The sequence below is a fragment of the Haliaeetus leucocephalus genome, unplaced genomic scaffold (genome assembly GCF_000737465.1).
Source record: "Haliaeetus leucocephalus isolate CR32 unplaced genomic scaffold, Haliaeetus_leucocephalus-4.0 Scaffold362, whole genome shotgun sequence".
Taxonomy (NCBI): Eukaryota; Metazoa; Chordata; class Aves; order Accipitriformes; family Accipitridae; genus Haliaeetus; species Haliaeetus leucocephalus.
Genome location: NW_010972798.1, coordinates 5,119,475 through 5,125,681, shown reverse-complemented (window position 1 = coordinate 5,125,681; position 6,207 = coordinate 5,119,475).

The window sequence follows — 6,207 nt, the reverse complement described above, 5'->3', positions numbered from 1 at the left end:
AATTTTGTACGCTTCTACTGACTGCTCCCTGGAAATATGGTAAAGATGTGGCCTTTTATACAAAGATAAGGTACACAGAAGCGATATCCAGAGAAAATATTGTAATAGAAAAGAACAGGCTCAAACAACAATGAACAGCTCACAGTCAAATCCAAAAGCATTAGAAGATTTCAGGCTGTGTTGGTAGAGTACAAATCCATCTTGGATCAAATTATTCACCCATTTACTGTGGTCCCTCGCTTGGCCTGGCAATTAGTTCAACTGTGGAATGCTACTTATGAGTACATTCACAATCCTTACATATTCTCCACAGCACAAATGGACTTTAGAAAGGAAGAGCTGGATACAGGCTACCCTACCTAAACAAAATAGCAATTACTTTCATATAGGTCTTAAAGTTGTGTCTGAAAATGAAACACAAGTAAAAAGTTCTCATCTCCTACTTAGTATTCTGAGTAATGTGAGGCAAGTCGCTTAATGTCTTTGTGCCTCTGTTTCATCATCTTTAAAACAAGGATGATACTACTGCCTTTATGGGACTCACTGCCTATTTTTTGGATCTGATAGGGTCATGAATTTTACTGGTAATTCTATGCAGTCTTGTAAGACAATGTTCTCTCATTAGGCCATCTTAACATGGAAAAAATGATCTGCCAAGCAAAAAGTTATGCTAGCAAAACTCACTTAAGCAAAACAATATCCACAAATAGAAAAAACCAAATCTGATCTTTAACACATTCTTGAGGAACTCACCTGAGCAGACTGAAGGTAGAAATTAACGTCACTGGATAGGCCTGGTCTGCAGAACGAGATTTTTCCATTCTGTTTAAGAAACAAAGAGAAGGAAAATGCTATTTTTAGAATTATCATTTGAAATGCCTAAGTTAGAAAAATTATTAAAAAAGCAAAAGTATATTTTACCCTCTTTTTCCTACCAGTTCTGATTCATCATTGCATGACAATTTTTACAACTTCTAGTAAAGTATTGCAATTAGTTTAATCCTGTAGGGATGTAAGCTACTTTGTACATGCGTAAATAAAACTGCTTTATGTAAGCAGTAAGTCTCAGTCTCTTCCCCAAAACTGTTTAAAGTAATTTTGGTTATAATTAGCAACCCCTCAGAACGTAATTATTCTATGACTGGAAATTTTGCAATAAAGACTCCTTTCCTGTCAGATGGGTTTTAAACAGAAAGGTCATTCTGGCTAATAATTTCTGTGATTTTATCTCCCCCCTCCCCCCAAAGTTAAAAGCTTGAGTTAACACATGATGTCTTAAGGGAAAGGAACATGTTTTCTTCTAGTGTTTTAGAAGTGTACTATAACCTTGACCTACACAAATAACTTCTAGAGGCAAAAGTGCAGTTTGCTTTGTCAGAGTAAGTCCTTGGCTTTACTCCCAAATTCCTCAGAAGGCTGCTAATCATAGCATTAAACAAAAGGGTGATTTTTAACAAGTTTTGTGCTTGAGCCTGTAGGATTTGCTCATATAAAGCACAGGGCTGCTTTTTCTTTTGCATTTGCCTGCTTCCACTCAGTGTAAGCAGGTCCTTAGTTACCTTTCAGCTGACTGGTGTCAATGATAATAACAATACATTTTTATTTTTAGAACACTCAAATCTAAAGGCAAGTTAGCTCTGCACACATATGCATGCACACACAAATGTAAGTAATATCTGAACATTTCCAAAGGACAACAAGTCCTTTTGGAATAGTAATGAATAGAGAAATCATCTTGTGCCCTGCATGAGATAGGTGCATTTCAAGATTTTCCTGTATAGCTTCCATGAAAATTGGCCCCTAAGCAAGGGTGTGAGTCATTGATGAATACAGCTCTAAGGCTTCACACTGTGCAGCAAGAGCTGTAAAAGGCATTAGAGGAACACAGGGGAGGAGGAGGAGAGAGAGAGGGGGTTAGGAGGTTATTAAATAAAACCTAGTAATGGTTTTACATGAACATTTTCTGAACAGTGTTTTGAAAACGTACATCCTAACCCACTGGGCACCATTCAGACTGCTGGCTGCAGTGCCCTCTGTTGGCTGATGCTCAAAGGGGCTGTACAGATCCTTCACCACTGACATAAAATAAGCTTTTGTCTCTACTTGAAGGGATTTGTTGTTACAGCTACCCTAGCAGTCTTTTAGTGAAAACTTAGGTTGTACCAGTAAAATAAATTACCCTATGGTGGTATGGCTTATAGTGATTTTTCAAATGAATATTGCAGCAAAAGGATGCACCCATGTCCACCCCACAAAAGACCATGCCCACAGAACTATACCAGCAAAACTCACTGCCTTTACCAGCACAACTATGCAAAAAGTATAGAATGGGCCAAAGAGAACCTATTGGTGACAAATTTAAACTTCCTCAAAATTCAGAGGTATTTGATTTTGGCTCATATTTGTCGTTTGGGTTTTGTTGGGTTTTTTTTCCCCTAACACCAATGTATTAAAATTGGTGCCAATTTGTATCATTCACTGGTTAGCAATAGACTATATGTAACTGATAACACATCAGACCTGGATTATGAGCAATTTTCCTTTTTATGCAACCGTGTTTCTCCTATCTAAGTCAGGAGATCCAGGTTTCAATAAAGACATCAGATTTTTAGTCAATACGCAAGTTGTTATCATTATCATGCCAGATTCTCCATCCTTCAGACTTTTCTTCATGTTCTGATCTCATACTCACTTGTGCAGTCCCCTCAAACTCTCTTCCCATTTTTGCTTCTTCCATTGTATTAGCAGTCTTAGTGCACCCATCTGAAAGAAAAGACACAATGTGTCCCATTACATCCCATTATCAAACACCCTGTGACTTACAGAGGAAAAGGTTCGCATGTGAAATTTATTACAAGCAGTGATTAAATGACATGAACTGGCTACACTGGGCTAGTTATAAATAATCCAATAACCTTTAAATGAGTATTTTTTCAGTAGATGTCTTAGATGTACAGTCAGGAAAAAAATGTTTTCCTGTATTTTAGATAACAAAAGTATCACTTGTTAAAAAGCAAATAATAACTGAAATCTTTATTTTCACAGAGATAACCATTTAAGGAGCTTGGGCAGAAGTGAACAAACAAAAAATTAATTTTTTTTTTTAACAGGCACAAGAGAAGCTATAAGTCTTTTAAAGGCCAGAAACAGTGGGTTTACATTTATGTAATTTGAACAAATGGGCACAGTGGTCTACATAATTGAAAATTCAATCCAAAAGGAATGTTAACAGAGGAAAATAGTTTGTCATGTTACAATTACTTTTGTTTCTCTAACAGCTTTAAAAATAACACACATAATTTAGGAAAAAAAAACCTTCTGTGTGTATATATATATTTAAGAATAGGAATGATATTTTCCCTTTTAACTGAGGAGTCGATAACTGCTGCTGTTAAAAAAAAAAAACAAACAAAAAACAAAACAACAAAAAAAAAAGCCCCTGAAATACACAGACATGCAGCACCATCTGCTGGATTAGCATGTCTGTCAAACATTTATGCATTTACAGAATATATTACCACAGGCAGAAGAAGGGAAAAGCCATACAAACAAAAGCATATCATGGAGATTTGTTTAGTCAGGATCAGGCAAGAGAAATCAAGGCGTGTGGAATTTCCATGAAAATTGTGGAATAATACTCTTCACTCATGTAACACTTTATACTTTTCAGGCACTATGTATAAATACTGTATTCACAAAAACATGAACAAGAACACTTACGATTACAAAAATTCAAAAGTTCAGTATGTGTTTTAAATAACTGCATCAAGATTGATTTAATTTGGTTTCTTGCATGTATGCATTATGGTACATGATTATAAATTACCATTTTTTCACAGGATGCCTGTCTTGCATAGGATTGAACAGGACTGACTGTTCATCTAATAACAAACACCTATCCAATAATTTGCTTTCTTCTTCTTGGGCACTATGTGGTCTTATGCGTTATTTAACACACAAGCTCTGCTTGCATAACACAAGATTATCAGGTGCTCATCACTGCAATGCCACATTGCATTACAGATGTTAATTTAAAATCCCTGCAAAGTGAGTTGCGTGTATTTTTCACATATAGCGAGTAAAAGGAGGTTCTCATTTTGGGTAGGAAAGGAAGGGGCCCCTAATATGTACGCAGTCACGTGCCATTGTAGTCTCTGCTGTCTTTCTAGTAGTTTGTAGTGTCCTTGGAATTCAACCTTTCCATTCAGTCAGGTCACCTAACTGCACTCTGCAATACCTAGCTCTTGGCACGCTACCCTCTAGCGGGTCAAAAAGCACAGTACTTAGCAGGCAGCCCTTTCACCTGACACCTTCCAAACAGCTGGAGCTTCCACCTTGTTATCACACCTGATTGCATCACCTCTGCACTGATCCCTTTTGTGCTTACCCCCATTTCTGATACATTTCTGAGCTGTTGGTCCTAAGAATTCATTTTGAAAAGACAGCTGTCTATACACGTCAATCTTCTAGAAGTCTCCTCCACATATACTAGAATCAAGAATACATAAGTCTTAAGCAGCCTGATTTTTCTGCCTATAGGAATTTCCCATCTTCTTAATGGCCATACATATCAGCTATCTTTTATCCTCCTGCAGATGACCATCTTTGTCTTGTCCATGCTAGTAATGTAGGTCAAATCATTCCACATTCCTCTGGAAGACACTAACCGTACTCTGCACACCATTCTCAGCATCAGACAGACATCATTACTGAGCTGCACACTGTAACAGCGTACGGCAAGGAGGTCAAAAGAGAAGAATTCGGCCATCACAACTTCATACATCCCAGAGGGCAAACAGGAAGGTGACAGGAGACTGCTTGCTGCCAATTACTGTCTCGAGCTACCACATTTTCCTGCTGTTTACCACGACTGCCAAGGTTGCTTCTTCAAAAACATTACTCGGCATATCTTAGAACCATCCATAGCCCACCATGCCTTGTAAGACAACAGAGGCAAAAAAGATCCTCATGACCTCTGTATTTGTTTCACAGGTAGCTTGAGGCACTGAATCCCGCACCATTCCTCTATTTTTAAAAAGCTAGGTTGCCTCCTCACATTGTTCTTCTTTTATCTTTCAATACTTTTAAGAATAACTGGAGGCTTTTCTCAGGGGGATAATCAGTGAAGTGACCAACAATTGAAGACTAGCAATATCTGCACAATACTGCAGGTTGCCACTTTGGTGCAACCTCATCAGGCCTGACTTTCAGCTCCTCAGCAATCTTTTCTTGTCTGAAAATATGATTCCATGACATATGCAGATATCTAGCAAAATCAATGTTTCCTGCTATGGTCAGTGTTGCTACTACGCCATCGGCCCATGTTTTATAATAAAACTCACTGCAAACTCAGCGCTTCTCCAAATCACCTCCCAACCTTTTGTCAGTGCTCCTTGCTGTTTTGCTCAGGCACTTTTAAATCATGCTTTGATTAATTCCTTTTATGTCTTTTCACCTGTCAACCCTTTGAAGGCGATATTCGTCCAACCTTTTTAGGATGCTTTTTCCTGAGAGTGTGAAGCTATATCCTTCTCCATGCTGGAGTCTTAGCAGACACTTCTTTCTTACCTCCTCCTTTCTCCTTTTTGAGCGTAGACTTCGTGCTGATGCAGAAGCTTGGCCGCTCAGACGTTTCAGCCAGACAATACAGCAAATGGTCACTAACAGAGACTTTCTGCAGCAAGCCTACGCTTCCCGCTAAGACTGGCATGCCTTTTTCCATCTATGAATGACAGGACTCAATAGCACAGGATGATTTGCAACCCAGAAGAGCAAATGGGTTCAAAAAGGTAACAGCCAAGTTTATGAAGGATATGGCGTTACTGTTTGTGGTCACCTGAATGCCATCTCTGGCTCAGGAAGCCCACCTGTCAGTCGTTGGGAGGTAACACCAGAGGCCTCTTCAGAAACAGGACGTGCACCATGCACCCTCCTAGAGATCTGCCGTTAGGTGTTATCAGCAACAGGTGAGCTACCCTGCCTGGTCTGACCCCAAATTTGGCCCAGCTGTGACACAGGCTGGCGCCCTCTCCGGGAGGCCGCTGGGTGTGAGGGGGCGGCCTCTGAGGTGATGCCGGTGGCGGGTCACCCGAAGGCACCGGGCCTTCAGCTTCGGCACGGTTACAAGCGACTGCAGGCAAGCCCGCGGTCTCCAGGCAGCTCCGGTAACCCCGCTGACAGCCGCCCAACCTAGGCGCTGAGGTAGGC